Genomic DNA, 17,047 nt, shown 5'->3' with positions numbered 1-17,047 from the left:
AGAACAAATGGTACACGGATTCCTAATGCTATATAAACACAGCTACAAAAACAAAGTTAGCTCGCTAACATACCTTATGAAGTGGTCGCTACAGCATCAGCAGACTCTGCTCCTCCCGACAGCATTAGTAGGTTTAAATTCCACTTTTTACGACGTTGTTCTGTGAGCTTTTTATATTTCTCACCCTTGTGAACAACAATCTTCGGTACTCTATAAAATCTCTTTTCCTTTTCTCGGTTAGAATGACTGGAGAAGACGTAAACTATACAAAATATGGGCATTTTGATGATTTCAGACGGCAGATTCTCAAGCTTCCTGCTCTCCATCTGAATTTAGCGCTCTAGCTTTGTTGCGAAGCAGCAATGTGAGTGACGTCACGTGAATCAACAGAACAGGCCATAGACATATACACATTACAATAGTTCTAGGGTACATTCAATAGCACAAACATTAAACAATTACACCACGGTATATTATATCTATGGAGCAGACTCCTGTCTGCTGTCAGTGAATGGACACATTCAGTTGATAGTCAATCAGATATCTTTGATTAATTAACGCTCCCCTGTAGTGGCCGGGAAGAGTGTGTGTGTTTGTGTGTTTATGTGTGGGGGGGCACAGTAGGTCAGCTGGGGGGGGCACTGCCCGAGAATGCCCCCCCCATGACACAGACACTGACTGTAGTTGTTTAGTCCATACTTGGTCCCATAAATGAAACCCTTTAGCTTTGTGTTACTTGTAAAAGAAGCTGTAGGTAATGTAGTGATGATTTGTGTCGCTTTTGGACCGTTTTGTAGAGGTTTAATAAATCACAACAGTAAGCAGCGCTGATAATACCGCGGAATTTTGTGCAGTTATCGCGAGAGTTCGTCAGCTTGCTCTGAATGTTTCTTTTTTTTTTAAGAAAATTTCTATATTAAGTGGATGTACCTTATGTTATGTATATTGCTCCAGTTCATTCCTAAGACTTCCTGATGTGACTTTAGCAGAGTTGAAAGCTCAATATGCACTTTTTGTTAATTTAATGTACAGAATATAACGTTAAAAGCTATGAGAGAATGTTGATTTATTATTTAATAATGTTGTTTTACTGAGTAAACTAAGCTAATGAATGTATATACATGTTTTATATATTATATTTGAGCTGGATTTATAGATAAAATGTCAATTGTAAATGTGTTTGAAAAGAAATTCAAATGCCAATGTTTTAAAGGTAATAAGAGACACAACGTGGAGAAGGATATGAGTGCTCGTGTGTTTCTTCCTCTGAGACTCTGCCTTTATTTTTTTTATAGATTTATTCTTTTTGTTATTGTGGTCACCATGCCTGGGACCGGTAACAAAAACAAACTTCATCTGTAAAGTGATTGACCAATGTCCGGCGCGAAATTTATGTTCACCAGCGGTCAGAATGCAGGTTACTGGAGCAGCGAGATACAGCTGTTGGACAATGGCTAAATGGGCTAAACAGTTATGTTTCTTTTTCAGAAAACCTTCTCAGACTGTGAAATTTAACAGAACAGAGGTCCAGTTGTGGAGTAGCGGTCTCTACTGTATATCCACTTATAGGTATATTATTTGTACCACAGGCTAATTTACAGTGGTCGGCAGATTTTATTAAAGCTTATCTTAAATCGTTAACATACATTTCATATCAGCTTTAAAAATAATCAGGCCCATCCTGATTTTTCCAGGCCCACCCATTAGCTACATTCTGGCTCCGCCACTGCTGCTACGGCTGGTCTGTGAAAACATTATAAATCCATGCCAATATGTTATTGCAGTTGTTTTTGTAATACAATTATCATTATCACTAGCTGTGTTTCCATTACATATTTTCACAAAATAAAACATTTTTGAAATTTCAATAAAGTATAATTGCACTTTGAACATGTTTCCATTGAAGGTTGTTTTGTAGCCTGGTAACTCTGGTGAAATCTCTTCCCGTGAGAATTCTCTGCAGGCAAATAGACGCTCCAAACCTGCTTATAGCACTCAGCATTCATTTGTTGTTTGCTGTCCAATGTGGCGGTAATAATTACTGTATATATAGTATAATGCTAAGAAATGTCTGTCTCTTCTTCTACGCACCATGTTTGCTCAGAGAGACGTTGTCATGTGACCAGGTACGTCACGTTACGTAACGTGTAATTGCAGAAAAAGTGCTTCCATAGTGCTTTTGCGATACATTTCAATATCGAAACGTCTCAAAAACTTTCTCATGAAAGTGTAAAAACGTTTTCTCAATATTTGAGTGTTTTTTCAAATTTCATCTGTTTCCATCACCAGTTTTTATTGCACCATTTAGATTTTGTGCATAATGCTGACCCACAACTCCTTGCAACGATAACATTTAAAGGGAAACGCATACCCGAGCGCTCACGGAAACTCACAATGACTGACGGAGATCATCTAAGTAACCAATGCAATAATATGCCTTAAACAACTTTAAATATTCTAAAACCCATATCTTAAGACATAATATCAAATTATAACTGACATAAAACAGACACTCTGTGGTTCAAGAAAAAGGGATTAGAGAATTTTTTTAGCAACATTATGTTTTATTCAACATGATCCATATTTCTGATTGGAAGGCGAGTGTGAGCAACCATTCTCAATGTTACGTTATTTTAGTTTCACTTTTGTTCCTCATAGTCTGGTAGACTCTTTTCCTTTGATTTACATTCAAACCATGTGATTTTTGAGATTATATCAGCGAAAAGTGTTATAAATTCACATTCAGTGCCATTTCCCTACCTGTCCCTTTCTAAATCTCTTTCATCAACTCCTTAAAGCATTTTTTAATTCACTCAGTGCTCTTTAATCACTTACTTTCAAACAATTGGCTGCTGTTGATTATTAATGCATTGTCTTTAAATGTGGAGCAGAAAATAAAAGCATTAGAAAGAGGCAGTGGAAGAAAAAAAAAAGCTCAAACCATTCCTTCTCTATTGAAACATTCAGCTTTGCTACAATCAGTGCTCGAAATAAACATCCACATAAGCCTGACGGATGTTTGTCCTCACATAGAGATTCTCAAACCATTTCTGAAAGAGTTGATCATTTTGTTGACAGATAACCTACCCTGACAAGGATTACCCTTGAGAAAACCCAACAAATAAATCAATGTTTATTGACAATCAGAGAACACAAGTTCGTCCTTTGGGGCTCATGCATTGGTCCCATCCCCACACAGCCACACCCTCGCACCCATAAACGTCATTCACCACTTGAACTCTTCAGGGATCAAACAATGCGTGCCTCGTGTCTCTTGGATTGTCGTGTGTGCCATGTGCTGGAGGCTGAGATTTCATGTCACGTTAATGAGCCAATGAAAGTAAAAACAGCACAACTCAGTCCTCACTGTCATCATCCAAGAGAACATGCTGTTCAGTAACAGACTGACTTAAAGGAGGGAATGAAGATTGAAATAAATTGTATGGATTCAACATGAGTGCAGGACAAGTCTGAAGGATCTAATAAAATGTGGCTTTTCCCAAAGAATTTATTACTTGAATTATTGATTACCACACCTGCTGTCCAATCAGAAGTCCTAAACCGATCTATAACAAGGCGATCACACACCATTGCACAATTTTGGATTCAGCAGCCCTACTGCATTGACAGCACTACAAGAAAGCCCTGGGTTTCAATGGCTCAGTGGACATCAGGGATCTTTGTGTTGACCTGCCTTCTTGTTCTGATATTGATTTAGTAAACCGGATTAAAGGGAAAAATCTAGTTTAAAAGTCACACATATTGTGCTCAGGCTTTGGAGTGTCAGTGCGAGGGGATGAGGTATGTGGTGGAGTCAAACACAGAAAGGAAGGCATAAGTAGCAGTTTCCTACAGGACTATTTGAATATAAAATCAAAAACTCTATAAACACAGACCAAATAAAGTACAAAATGAACACAGAAAAGTGAAAACCTAAAACCTAATAAAGTGCAAATCAAAGGACATCAAAAACAAAAGTAACTCAATGACCAAAGACCTGAAAGACTAACCACAGCTAAACAACCCACAACCCTCAACAGACTAGACAGAAATCAATTAAAAGTGCCAAAGAATAAATTACCAAAAAGAAACAAAAATGAAAAAGCAACGCAGATCGTGACTTAGAGAATACATTCTTTCTCAATTAGTCTCTCAGTATTGCTGTGTTGAATGTTTTATATCCCTCATCTATGGATGAATGTTCCTTCAGTTGTGTAAAAGTTAAACTTTTCAGCAGAGGTCTGTGCTTTTTTTGAGGACTCTTTGTGAATCTGTATCTCCTACTATGTACGGTGACTGGGAAGTGTCAGGTGAATGCATTTACAGAAACGAACACAAATGCAAAAAGGTCACAACACGAATGCAAACCGGCCACAAAGGAAGTGTTTCCGACGGACCGGTATTACAGACGGACACGTTTCTGGCAGATGTTTTTAAACCACCAGAACAGTGAAGAACAAGAAGAAGACATCGAAACGCGTATGAAAGTAAGTGAAAGTTGATTAGGATACTCTTATATTTTTCATATCAGGCTATGATATCATAATACCCGTCCGACTGTAATACCGGTCCGTCGGAAACACTTCCGTTGTGGCCGGTTTGTATTCGTGTTGTGACCTGTTTGCATTTGTGTTCGTTTCTGTAAATGCATTCACCTGACACTTCCCAGCCACCGTAACTATGGCTTCAGCTCAGGGTTACTTAAACAGATGGATATTTTTGGTGGGCAGGACACACTCACAAAGAGATGAATTCATGGATGTAGCCAAGGTCCACTTGAACATTGAGAGGCTTTCCCTAAAGCTTACCCTGACAGTATTGATGATCCTGTGGTGGGAAGCAGACCCTCCGTCGGACCCTTGTTGATTTTGTTTGGCCACTGTTGAACGAGGATGCATCAACTTTCTAAAAGCGCTGCCACAACCTTCAGTAGACTGACGCACTGCCTACTGCGCTAACAAGGCATACATAAACCCAATTTATGCTCCTGTGATTGTTGGTAAAATAGTTTGATCTCCTGTCTAAAACAATTTAATCCTTTGTATGGGTAACGTACAACCTATGACCACTACAAAGTTTAAAGATTTCTGTGCAAGAATGGTCAGAAACATGTTTGTATGGGAGCTTTAATTCATCTTTAAAGCAGAATAAAAGTTATTTCCTCTTTAAAGTGACCTTGTAGACACTTAATTCCTAATGCACATTTAATTCTGAATTGAACTTAAAGCCAAATTAGGTAGCTTGTTTACTCCAATTAAAAATGAGTCATAACATGTACGTGTTGTCATTTTGCATTTTTTGAAGTCACTTTTGTGTATTTCTGTTGTGATTTTGCTTGTTTGTTAGTACTATGGGTTTGCAGTCATTTTTTGTTTTTCTTGTGTTTTTGTGTATTTTTTGTTGTCATTTTTTAATGTGTAGTTTTGTGCATTACTGTTGTCGTTTTGTTTATTTTTGTCATAGTTTTTGTGTGTTTTTCTGTCATTCTGTGTATAGTGTATATATGTTTCCTGTAAAATGTATGTTTTTTGAAGTCATATTGCACATTTGTGTTGTAATTTTGCATTTTTGGAGTACATTTTGTGTATTTCTGTTGTCATTTTGCTTGTTTGTTAGTACTGTGTGTTTGCAGAGTATTTTTTTTGTTTTTGTTGTATTTTTGTGTATTACTGTTGTCGTTTGGTTCAGTTTTTTTAAGGCAAGGCAAGACAAATTTATTTGTATAGCGCATTTCATACACACAGCAACTCAATGTGCTTTACATGATCAAAAAGTGCAAGTTGTAGTAATTTTGTACAGCTTTTGGAGTATTTTCTGTGTTTTTCTTGTCTTTTACAATATTTTCCTGCAGTTTTGGAAATATATATATTTTTACTGTATTCTCGTTCTTGTTTTGTGAGTTTTTCTGCCATTTCGTACATTTACTTTGGAAAATTAGACCAAGGGCTGCATGTGGAAAGATGCATGTTGTTGTCTTATGTGATGAGACATTTTGTGAATTTTTTTGTCCTTTCCTGTACAGTATTTTTGCCATAAAATGTATGATTTCTGGAGTCACTGTGTATTTTGTGTTGTTTTTTTTGTTGTTGTGATTTTTGTGTATGTATTTATGTTGTTGGGGATGTAATGTATTGTAAATTGCACAACAACTTATATGTGACAAGTTTGCACGAATAGTTAAGATTAAAACACTGAGTTCATGAGTTTATTAACTTAAATACCAGTTAAAAGTTAAAAGACAGTTAAAAATGTTAAAAGAGTGTTAAATAGACATGATTTACTTGACTCTTTATTGTTAAAATTGAGATTAAGTGATGTTTATCTGTGATCCACTGAATGTTCTGAGTTAGACTATCTAGGATCGATTGGTTTTGTCTCCAGCCCCACACGTGCTGTTTTCCTCATTCTACTATTGCTCCTGATTGGAAGAAGCAGACCTGGAGCACATTTGTGACAATTTCTTCTCTTTTCAGGTATGTTTTTAGTCAGAAACACAGTTTATATGTCAGAAATAAGTTACTAACAAGTAAAGAGTTTCATGACGTTGTAGTTTTGATATTTGAGTTTGATAAGAGTTAAGTTTTATCAACAGTAGTAAGTTAGCAGACGAGCCTGTGCCATGTGTAGCGTGTTCTGTTGTTAGCTTCTGTTTCATATGAGCAAAGATGTGTTTAAAATATGTTTATTGTCCTATGTAGTTTGATTTATACACTTTGATTAGCTCAATACAAGTTTAAGACTTACATATTTGATGCTTGAAAGACAAGTGAGAAAAGTTAGTGCCATTAATATTGTTTTTCAATTGTTGGTTAAAGAAATGTGTGTATTCTATCTCCTCCACCACTAATTCGTTTTTAATGTAAGACAGTGCTGTAAATGTGTACTTTTGTAGATTGGTTATATTTTGGTAAACATTTATTTGAAGCTTTCCTTAAAGTATTGCTGGTCCTGTGGTGTGAAGCAGACCCTCCGTCGGACTCTTGTTCATTTTGTTTGGCCACTGTGAACGAGGATGCATCGAGTTTCTAAAAGCTCTGCCTCGTGTGAGAATTGAACTCACGACCTTCAGTTTACTAGACTGACGTGCTGCCTACTGCGCTAACAAGGCATACTTTTGAATAAACTTTTGCCTCCTTTGACAGTTGGTAAAATAGTTTGATCTCCTGTCGTGATTAAAACAATTTGATATTTCTCCCTTTGTGTGGTTAACGTCAAACCCATGACAACTCCAAAGTTTCAAGATTTCTGAGCAAAATTGTTCATAGACTTCAACCCACAGCCTTTGTATTACTTACAAACCTTATCTAAGAGGTCCAATGCACCACAGAGCCAACTCTACTGACCAAAGATCTGCCTCGTGTGAGGATTGAACTCCGACCTTCAGATTATGAGACTGACGCACTGCCTACTGCGCTAACAAGGCATACATTGCCCAAATTTGTGCCCTGTGACAGTTGGTAAATATAGTTTAATCTTCTGTCTACATTAAACAATTTGATAGTTCTACCTTTTTATTTTGAATGGTTAACATATAATCTATGATCCTTTTCAGTCGGAAGAGTAGCATTGTTTAGGTTATGCTTTTAAGAGATTTCCAATGACAGACTAAAACTGCTTTTACAAGCATTTTGTGTAAAGCTGAACTCAGATTAGTTAGAAGATTGTCTCAGTTGCTGCTGGATCTATGAGAGCTCATTCAGACAAGCACAGAGTTCAGTCAATGAGTTTGCTGTTTGGTCACTCAGCTTGTAGACCCAGTGCTGTGTTGAAGGTTTTACATCCTTTATCTAGATCTCTGCCTATCTGAATCAAAAGAACAAACCTTTCTCCTACCTTTGTATGATTTGTATTAACACCCACCAACATGCGGTGTTCCCTTACTCACGCAGTCTGAGCCATTGGCGTCCCATCTGCTAAAGAAACACTGGGTTTCTTTGTAGAGCAGCAATTAGGCCTCAGTAGGTTCACCCACACAGCCTGAGCCCGACACAACAAGGCTTGAAGGCTCTACTCCTTTAGTTCTACATAAAGCACTGTGAAAATGAGCTGATTCACTACAAAGTTTAAAGATTTCTGAGCAAGATTGGCAGAAATTTGACTCTGGTGGGACTTGAACCCACAGCCTTTGAATTACTTGCATTCTTTTCCTAGAAGTCCAATGCGCTATCCATTGCGCCACAGAGCCATAAACCCTGACCAATGTTCTGCACATTATGGAAGCACGGCTCCTTCCCAGGAGCTGGATGAATGAATGTTCCTTCAGTTGTGTAAAAGTTAAACTTTTCAGCAGAGGTCTGTGCTTATTTTGAGGACTCATTTTGAATCTGTATCTCCTACTTGACTTGAAGGCTTCAGCTCAGGGTTACTTAAAGAGATGGATATTTTTGGTGGGCAGGACACACTCACAAAGAGATGAATTCATGGATGAAGCCAAGGTCCACTTGAACATTGAGAGGCTTTCCTCAAAGCTTACCCTGACAGTATTGCTGGTCCTGTGGTGTGAAGCAGACCCTCCGTCGGACTCTTGTTCATTTTGTTTGGCCACTGTTGAACGAGGATGCATCGAGTTTCTAAAAGCTCTGCCTCGTGTGAGAATTGAACTCACGACCTTCAGTTTACTAGACTGACGCGCTGCCTACTGCGCTAACAAGGCATACTTTGAATAAACTTTTGCTCCTTTGACAGTTGGTAAAATAGTTTGATCTCCTGTCGTGATTAAACAATTTGATATTTCTCCCTTTGTGTGGTTAACGTCCAACCCATGACAACTCCAAAGTTTCAAGATTTCTGAGCAAAATTGTTCATAGACTTCAACCCACAGCCTTTGTATTACTTACAAACCTTATCTAAGAGTCCAATGCACCACAGAGCCAACTCTACTGACCAAAGATCTGCCTCGTGTGAGGATTGAACTCCCGACCTTCAGATTATGAGACTGACGCGCTGCCTACTGCGCTAACAAGGCATACATTGCCCAAATTTGTGCTCCTGTGACAGTTGGTAAATATAGTTTAATCTTCTGTCTACATTAAACAATTTGATAGTTCTACCTTTTTATTTTGAATGGTTAACATATAATCTATGATCCTTTTCAGTCGGAATAGTAGCATTGTTTAGGTTATGCTTTTAAGAGATTTCCAATGACAGACTAAAACTGCTTTTACAAGCATTTTGTGTAAAGCTGAACTCAGATTAGTTAGAAAGATTGTCTCAGTTGCTGCTGGATCTAGGAGAGCTCATTCAGACAAGCACAGAGTTCAGTCAATGAGTTGCTGTTTGGTCACTCAGCTTGTAGACCCAGTGCTGTGTTGAAGGTTTTACATCCTTTATCTAGTCTCTGGCCTATCTGAATCAAAAGAACAAACCTTTCTCCTACCTTTGTATGATTTGTATTAACACCCACCAACATGCGGTGTTCCCTTACTCACGCAGTCTGAGCCATTGGCGTCCCATCTGCTAAAGAAACACTGGGTTTCTTTGTAGAGCAGCAATTAGGCCTCAGTAGGTTCACCCACACAGCCTGAGCCCGACACAACAAGGCTTGAAGGCTCTACTCCTTTAGTTCTACATAAAGCACTGTGAAAATGAGCTGATTCACTACAAAGTTTAAAGATTTCTGAGCAAGATTGGCCAGAAATTTGACTCTGGTGGGACTTGAACCCACAGCCTTTGAATTACTTGCATTCTTTTCCTAGAAGTCCAATGCGCTATCCATTGCGCCACAGAGCCATAAACCCTGACCAATGTTCTGCACATTATGGAAGCACGGCTCCTTCCCAGGAGATGGATGAATGAATGTTCCTTCAGTTGTGTAAAAGTTAAACTTTTCAGCAGAGGTCTGTGCTTATTTTGAGGACTCATTTTGAATCTGTATCTCCTACTATGGACTTGAAGGCTTCAGCTCAGGGTTACTTAAAGAGATGGATATTTTTGGTGGGCAGGACACACTCACAAAGAGATGAATTCATGGATGAAGCCAAGGTCCACTTGAACATTGAGAGGCTTTCCTCAAAGCTTACCCTGACAGTATTGCTGGTCCTGTGGTGTGAAGCAGACCCTCCGTCGGACTCTTGTTCATTTTGTTTGGCCACTGTTGAACGAGGATGCATCGAGTTTCTAAAAGCTCTGCCTCGTGTGAGAATTGAACTCACGACCTTCAGTTTACTAGACTGACGCGCTGCCTACTGCGCTAACAAGGCATACTTTGAATAAACTTTTGCTCCTTTGACAGTTGGTAAAATAGTTTGATCTCCTGTCGTGATTAAACAATTTGATATTTCTCCCTTTGTGTGGTTAACGTCCAACCCATGACAACTCCAAAGTTTCAAGATTTCTGAGCAAAATTGTTCATAGACTTTAACCCACAGCCTTTGTATTACTTACAAACCTTATCTAAGAGTCCAATGCACCACAGAGCCAACTCTACTGACCAAAGATCTGCCTCGTGTGAGGATTGAACTCACGACCTTCAGATTATGAGACTGACGCACTGCCTACTGTGCTAACAAGGCATACATTGCCCAAATTTGTGCTCCTGTGACAGTTGGTAAATATAGTTTAATCTTCTGTCTACATTAAACAATTTGATAGTTCTACCTTTTTATTTTGAATGGTTAACATATAATCTATGATCCTTTTCAGTCGGAATAGTAGCATTGTTTAGGTTATGCTTTTAAGAGATTTCCAATGACAGACTAAAACTGCTTTTACAAGCATTTTGTGTAAAGCTGAACTCAGATTAGTTAGAAAGATTGTCTCAGTTGCTGCTGGATCTATGAGAGCTCATTCAGACAAGCACAGAGTTCAGTCAATGAGTTGCTGTTTGGTCACTCAGCTTGTAGACCCAGTGCTGTGTTGAAGGTTTTACATCCTTTATCTAGTCTCTGGCCTATCTGAATCAAAAGAACAAACCTTTCTCCTACCTTTGTATGATTTGTATTAACACCCACCAACATGCGGTGTTCCCTTACTCACGCAGTCTGAGCCATTGGCGTCCCATCTGCTAAAGAAACACTGGGTTTCTTTGTAGAGCAGCAATTAGGCCTCAGTAGGTTCACCCACACAGCCTGAGCCCGACACAACAAGGCTTGAAGGCTCTACTCCTTTAGTTCTACATAAAGCACTGTGAAAATGAGCTGATTCACTACAAAGTTTAAAGATTTCTGAGCAAGATTGGCCAGAAATTTGACTCTGGTGGGACTTGAACCCACAGCCTTTGAATTACTTGCATTCTTTTCCTAGAAGTCCAATGCGCTATCCATTGCGCCACAGAGCCATAAACCCTGACCAATGTTCTGCACATTATGGAAGCACGGCTCCTTCCCAGGAGATGGATGAATGAATGTTCCTTCAGTTGTGTAAAAGTTAAACTTTTCAGCAGAGGTCTGTGCTTATTTTGAGGACTCATTTTGAATCTGTATCTCCTACTATTGACTTGAAGGCTTCAGCTCAGGGTTACTTAAAGAGATGGATATTTTTGGTGGGCAGGACACACTCACAAAGAGATGAATTCATGGATGAAGCCAAGGTCCACTTGAACATTGAGAGGCTTTCCTTAAAGTATTGCTGGTCCTGTGGTGTGAAGCAGACCCTCCGTCGGACTCTTGTTCATTTTGTTTGGCCACTGTTGAACGAGGATGCATCGAGTTTCTAAAAGCTCTGCCTCGTGTGAGAATTGAACTCACGACCTTCAGTTTACTAGACTGACGCGCTGCCTACATACTATGAGTAAACTTTTGCTCCTTTGACAGTTGGTAAAATAGGTTGATCTCCTGTCGTGATTAAACAATTTGGTATTTCTCCCTTTGTGTGGTTAACGTACAACCCATGACAACTCCAAAGTTTCAAGATTTCTGAGCAAAATTGTTCATAGACTTGACCCCACAGCCTTTGTATTACTTTCAAATCTTATCTAAGAGTCCAATGCGCTGTACATTGCACCACAGAGCCAACTTTACTGACCAAAGATTTGCCTCGTGTGAGGATTGAACTCACGACCTTCAGATTATGAGACTGACGCGCTGCCTACTGTGCTAACAAGGCATACATTGCCCAAATTTGTGCTCCTGTGATAGTTGGTAAAAATAGTTTAATCTTCTGTCCACATTAAACAATTTGATAGTTCTAGCTTTGTATTTTGAATGGTTAATCTATGATCCTTTTCAGTTGGAATAGTAGCATTGTTTAGGTTATGCTTATATGAGATTTCCAAAGACAGACAAACTGCTTTTACAAACATATTTTGTAAAGCTGAACTCAGATTAGTTAGAAAGATTGTCTCAGTTGCTGCTGGATCTATGAGAGCTCATTCAGACAAGCACAGAGTTCAGTCAATGAGTTTCTGTTTGGTCACTCAGCTTGTAGACCCATTGCTGTGTTGAAGGTTTTACATCCTTTATCTAGTCTCAGGCCTATCTGAATCAAAAGAACAAACCTTTCTCCTACCTTTGTATTAACACCCACCAACATGCGGTGTTCTCCTTACTCACGCAGTCTGAGCCATTGGCGTCCCATCTGCTAAAGAAACACTGGGTTTCTTTGTAGAGCAGCAATTAGGCCTCAGTAGGTTCACCCACACAGCCTGAGCCCGACACAACAAGGCTTGAAGGCTCTACTCCTTTAGTTCTACATAAAGCACTGTGAAAATGAGCTGATTCACTACAAAGTTTAAAGATTTCTGAGCAAGATTGGTCAGAAATTTGACTCTGGTGGGACTTGAACCCACAGCCTTTGAATTATTAGCAATCTTTTTCTAGAAGTCCAATGCGCTGTCCATTGCGCCACAGAGCCATAAACCCTGACCAATGTTCTGCACATTATGGAAGCACAGCTCCTTCCCAGGAGATGGATGAATGAATGTTCCTTCAGTTGTGTAAAAGTTAAACTTTTCAGCAGAGGTCTGTGCTTATTTTGAGGACTCATTTTGAATCTGTATCTCCTACTATGGACTTGAAGGCTTCAGCTCAGGGTTACTTAAAGAGATGGATATTTTTGGTGGGCAGGACACACTCACAAAGAGATGAATTCATGGATGAAGCCAAGGTCCACTTGAACATTGAGAGGCTTTCCTTAAAGTATTGCTGGTCCTGTGGTGTGAAGCAGACCCTCCGTCGGACTCTTGTTCATTTTGTTTGGCCACTGTTGAACGAGGATGCATCGAGTTTCTAAAAGCTCTGCCTCGTGTGAGAATTGAACTCACGACCTTCAGTTTACTAGACTGACGCGCTGCCTACTGCGCTAACAAGGCATACTATGAGTAAACTTTTGCTCCTTTGACAGTTGGTAAAATAGGTTGATCTCCTGTCGTGATTAAACAATTTGGTATTTCTACCTTCATGTGGTTAACGTACAACCCATGACAACTCCAAAGTTTCAAGATTTCTGAGCAAAATTGTTCATAGACTTGACCCCACAGCCTTTGTATTACTTTCAAATCTTATCTAAGAGTCCAATGCGCTGTACATTGCACCACAGAGCCAACTTTACTGACCAAAGATTTGCCTCGTGTGAGGATTGAACTCACGACCTTCAGATTATGAGACTGACGCGCTGCCTACTGCGCTAACAAGGCATACATTGCCTGAATTTGTGCTCCTGTGACAGTTGGTAAAAATAGTTTAATCTTCTGTCTACATTAAACAATTTGATAGTTCTAGCTTTGTATTTTGAATGGTTAACATATAATCTATGATCCTTTTCAGTTGGAATAGTAGCATTGTTTAGGTTATGCTTATATGAGATTTCCAAAGACAGACAAACTGCTTTTACAAACATAATTTGTAAAGCTGAACTCAGATTAGTTAGAAAGATTGTCTCAGTTGCTGCTGGATCTAGGAGAGCTCATTCAGACAAGCACAGAGTTCAGTCAATGAGTTTCTGTTTGGTCACTCAGCTTGTAGACCCATTGCTGTGTTGAAGGTTTTACATCCTTTATCTAGTCTCAGGCCTATCTGAATCAAAAGAACAAACCTTTCTCCTACCTTTGTATGATTTGTATTAACACCCACCAACATGCGGTGTTCTCTTACTCACGCAGTCTGAGCCATTGGCGTCCCATCTGCTAAAGAAACACTGGGTTTCTTTGTAGAGCAGCAATTAGGCCTCAGTAGGTTCACCCACACAGCCTGAGCCCGACACAACAAGGCTTGAAGGCTCTACTCCTTTAGTTCTACATAAAGCACTGTGAAAATGAGCTGATTCACTACAAAGTTTAAAGATTTCTGAGCAAGATTGGTCAGAAATTTGACTCTGGTGGGACTTGAACCCACAGCCTTTGAATTACTTGCAAATGTTTTCTAGGAGTCCAATGCGCTGTCCATTGCGCCACAGAGCCATAAACCCTGACCAATGTTCTGCACATTATGGAAGCACGGCTCCTTCCCAGGAGATGGATGAATGAATGTTCCTTCAGTTGTGTAAAAGTTAAACTTTTCAGCAGAGGTCTGTGCTTATTTTGAGGACTCATTTTGAATCTGTATCTCCTACTATGGACTTGAAGGCTTCAGCTCAGGGTTACTTAAAGAGATGGATATTTTTGGTGGGCAGGACACACTCACAAAGAGATGAATTCATGGATGAAGCCAAGGTCCACTTGAACATTGAGAGGCTTTCCTCAAAGCTTACCCTGACAGTATTGCTGGTCCTGTGGTGTGAAGCAGACCCTCCGTCGGACTCTTGTTCATTTTGTTTGGCCACTGTTGAACGAGGATGCATCGAGTTTCTAAAAGCTCTGCCTCGTGTGAGAATTGAACTCACGACCTTCAGTTTACTAGACTGACGCGCTGCCTACTGCGCTAACAAGGCATACTTTGAGTAAACTTTTGCTCCTTTGACAGTTGGTAAAATAGGTTGATCTCCTGTCGTGATTAAACAATTTGGTATTTCTACCTTTGTGTGGTTAACGTACAACCCATGACAACTCCAAAGTTTCAAGATTTCTGAGCAAAATTGTTCATAGACTTGAACCCACAGCCTTTGTATTACTTACAAACCTTTTCTAAGAGTACAATGCACCACAGAGCCAACTTTACTGACCAAAGACTTGCCTCGTGTGAGGATTGAACTCACGACCTTCAGATTATGAGACTGACGCGCTGCCTACTGCGCTAACAAGGCATACATTGCCCAAATTTGTGCTCCTGTGACAGTTGGTAAAAATAGTTTAATCTTCTGTCTACATTAAACAATTTGATAGTTCTAGCTTTGTATTTTGAATGGTTAACATATAATCTATGATCCTTTTCAGTCGGAATAGTAGCATTGTTTAGGTTATGCTTTTAAGAGATTTCCAATGACAGACTAAAACTGCTTTTACAAGCATTTTGTGTAAAGCTGAACTCAGATTAGTTAGAAAGATTGTCTCAGTTGCTGCTGGATCTAGGAGAGCTCATTCAGACAAGCACAGAGTTCAGTCAATGAGTTTCTGTTTGGTCACTCAGCTTGTAGACCCATTGCTGTGTTGAAGGTTTTACATCCTTTATCTAGTCTCAGGCCTATCTGAATCAAAAGAACAAACCTTTCTCCTACCTTTGTATGATTTGTATTAACACCCACCAACATGCGGTGTTCCCTTACTCACGCAGTCTGAGCCATTGGCGTCCCATCTGCTAAAGAAACACTGGGTTTCTTTGTAGAGCAGCAATTAGGCCTCAGTAGGTTCACCCACACAGCCTGAGCCCGACACAACAAGGCTTGAAGGCTCTACTCCTTTAGTTCTACATAAAGCACTGTGAAAATGAGCTGATTCACTACAAAGTTTAAAGATTTCTGAGCAAGATTGGTCAGAAATTTGACTCTGGTGGGACTTGAACCCACAGCCTTTGAATTACTTGCAATCTTTTCCTAGAAGTCCAATGCGCTGTCCATTGCGCCACAGAGCCATAAACCCTGACCAATGTTCTGCACATTATGGAAGCACGGCTCCTTCCCAGGAGATGGATGAATGAATGTTCCTTCAGTTGTGTAAAAGTTAAACTTTTCAGCAGAGGTCTGTGCTTATTTTGAGGACTCATTTTGAATCTGTATCTCCTACTATGGACTTGAAGGCTTCAGCTCAGGGTTACTTAAAGAGATGGATATTTTTGGTGGGCAGGACACACTCACAAAGAGATGAATTCATGGATGAAGCCAAGGTCCACTTGAACATTGAGAGGCTTTCCTTAAAGTATTGCTGGTCCTGTGGTGTGAAGCAGACCCTCCGTCGGACTCTTGTTCATTTTGTTTGGCCACTGTTGAACGAGGATGCATCGAGTTTCTAAAAGCTCTGCCTCGTGTGAGAATTGAACTCACGACCTTCAGTTTACTAGACTGACGCGCTGCCTACATACTATGAGTAAACTTTTGCTCCTTTGACAGTTGGTAAAATAGGTTGATCTCCTGTCGTGATTAAACAATTTGGTATTTCTCCCTTTGTGTGGTTAACGTACAACCCATGACAACTCCAAAGTTTCAAGATTTCTGAGCAAAATCGTTCATAGACTTGACCCCACAGCCTTTGTATTACTTTCAAATCTTATCTAAGAGTCCAATGCGCTGTACATTGCACCACAGAGCCAACTTTACTGACCAAAGATTTGCCTCGTGTGAGGATTGAACTCACGACCTTCAGATTATGAGACTGACGCGCTGCCTACTGTGCTAACAAGGCATACATTGCCCAAATTTGTGCTCCTGTGATAGTTGGTAAAAATAGTTTAATCTTCTGTCCACCTTAAACAATTTGATAGTTCTAGCTCTTTATTTTGAATGGTTAATCTATGATCCTTTTCAGTTGGAATAGTAGCATTGTTTAGGTTATGCTTATATGAGATTTCCAAAGACAGACAAACTGCTTTTACAAACATATTTTGTAAAGCTGAACTCAGATTAGTTAGAAAGATTGTCTCAGTTGCTGCTGGATCTATGAGAGCTCATTCAGACAAGCACAGAGTTCAGTCAATGAGTTTCTGTTTGGTCACTCAGCTTGTAGACCCATTGCTATGTTGAAGGTTTTACATCCTTTATCTAGTCTCAGGCCTATCTGAATCAAAAGAACAAACCTTTCTCCTAC

At 39.5% G+C, this 17,047-nt stretch overlaps 17 non-coding genes across 17 annotated transcripts; all 17 read right to left on the bottom strand.

Annotated features, from left to right (window-relative positions):
* Window positions 1-7,035: 7,035 nt before the first annotated feature.
* trnat-agu (transfer RNA threonine (anticodon AGU)) lies at window positions 7,036-7,108 on the bottom strand. The gene has a single exon. It is a non-coding gene; the product is annotated as a tRNA-Thr (tRNA).
* A 987-nt stretch (window positions 7,109-8,095) lies between these two features.
* On the bottom strand, window positions 8,096-8,185 carry trnar-ucu (transfer RNA arginine (anticodon UCU)). The gene is given in 2 exon segments: window positions 8,096-8,131; window positions 8,149-8,185. It is a non-coding gene; the product is annotated as a tRNA-Arg (tRNA).
* Window positions 8,186-8,580: 395 nt separating this feature from the next.
* Window positions 8,581-8,653, bottom strand: trnat-agu (transfer RNA threonine (anticodon AGU)). The gene has a single exon. It is a non-coding gene; the product is annotated as a tRNA-Thr (tRNA).
* A 239-nt stretch (window positions 8,654-8,892) lies between these two features.
* trnam-cau (transfer RNA methionine (anticodon CAU)) lies at window positions 8,893-8,965 on the bottom strand. The gene has a single exon. It is a non-coding gene; the product is annotated as a tRNA-Met (tRNA).
* Window positions 8,966-9,639: 674 nt separating this feature from the next.
* Window positions 9,640-9,729, bottom strand: trnar-ucu (transfer RNA arginine (anticodon UCU)). Its single transcript is given in 2 exon segments — window positions 9,640-9,675; window positions 9,693-9,729. It is a non-coding gene; the product is annotated as a tRNA-Arg (tRNA).
* Window positions 9,730-10,126: 397 nt separating this feature from the next.
* On the bottom strand, window positions 10,127-10,199 carry trnat-agu (transfer RNA threonine (anticodon AGU)). The gene has a single exon. It is a non-coding gene; the product is annotated as a tRNA-Thr (tRNA).
* A 239-nt stretch (window positions 10,200-10,438) lies between these two features.
* On the bottom strand, window positions 10,439-10,511 carry trnam-cau (transfer RNA methionine (anticodon CAU)). The gene has a single exon. It is a non-coding gene; the product is annotated as a tRNA-Met (tRNA).
* Window positions 10,512-11,185: 674 nt separating this feature from the next.
* Window positions 11,186-11,275, bottom strand: trnar-ucu (transfer RNA arginine (anticodon UCU)). Its single transcript is given in 2 exon segments — window positions 11,186-11,221; window positions 11,239-11,275. It is a non-coding gene; the product is annotated as a tRNA-Arg (tRNA).
* Window positions 11,276-11,969: 694 nt separating this feature from the next.
* On the bottom strand, window positions 11,970-12,042 carry trnam-cau (transfer RNA methionine (anticodon CAU)). Its single transcript has one exon. It is a non-coding gene; the product is annotated as a tRNA-Met (tRNA).
* Window positions 12,043-12,699: 657 nt separating this feature from the next.
* On the bottom strand, window positions 12,700-12,789 carry trnar-ucu (transfer RNA arginine (anticodon UCU)). Its single transcript is given in 2 exon segments — window positions 12,700-12,735; window positions 12,753-12,789. It is a non-coding gene; the product is annotated as a tRNA-Arg (tRNA).
* A 384-nt stretch (window positions 12,790-13,173) lies between these two features.
* Window positions 13,174-13,246, bottom strand: trnat-agu (transfer RNA threonine (anticodon AGU)). The gene has a single exon. It is a non-coding gene; the product is annotated as a tRNA-Thr (tRNA).
* A 251-nt stretch (window positions 13,247-13,497) lies between these two features.
* Window positions 13,498-13,570, bottom strand: trnam-cau (transfer RNA methionine (anticodon CAU)). Its single transcript has one exon. It is a non-coding gene; the product is annotated as a tRNA-Met (tRNA).
* A 672-nt stretch (window positions 13,571-14,242) lies between these two features.
* Window positions 14,243-14,332, bottom strand: trnar-ccu (transfer RNA arginine (anticodon CCU)). Its single transcript is given in 2 exon segments — window positions 14,243-14,278; window positions 14,296-14,332. It is a non-coding gene; the product is annotated as a tRNA-Arg (tRNA).
* Window positions 14,333-14,729: 397 nt separating this feature from the next.
* On the bottom strand, window positions 14,730-14,802 carry trnat-agu (transfer RNA threonine (anticodon AGU)). The gene has a single exon. It is a non-coding gene; the product is annotated as a tRNA-Thr (tRNA).
* Window positions 14,803-15,041: 239 nt separating this feature from the next.
* On the bottom strand, window positions 15,042-15,114 carry trnam-cau (transfer RNA methionine (anticodon CAU)). Its single transcript has one exon. It is a non-coding gene; the product is annotated as a tRNA-Met (tRNA).
* A 674-nt stretch (window positions 15,115-15,788) lies between these two features.
* trnar-ucu (transfer RNA arginine (anticodon UCU)) lies at window positions 15,789-15,878 on the bottom strand. The gene is given in 2 exon segments: window positions 15,789-15,824; window positions 15,842-15,878. It is a non-coding gene; the product is annotated as a tRNA-Arg (tRNA).
* Window positions 15,879-16,572: 694 nt separating this feature from the next.
* On the bottom strand, window positions 16,573-16,645 carry trnam-cau (transfer RNA methionine (anticodon CAU)). The gene has a single exon. It is a non-coding gene; the product is annotated as a tRNA-Met (tRNA).
* Between the last annotated feature and the right edge of the window lie 402 nt (window positions 16,646-17,047).

This window comes from Gouania willdenowi, chromosome 1 (genome assembly GCF_900634775.1).
Source record: "Gouania willdenowi chromosome 1, fGouWil2.1, whole genome shotgun sequence".
Classification (NCBI taxonomy): Eukaryota; Metazoa; Chordata; class Actinopteri; order Blenniiformes; family Gobiesocidae; genus Gouania; species Gouania willdenowi.
Note: the sequence above shows the minus strand (reverse complement) of the source record. Positions and strands in the feature narration are given on the sequence as shown.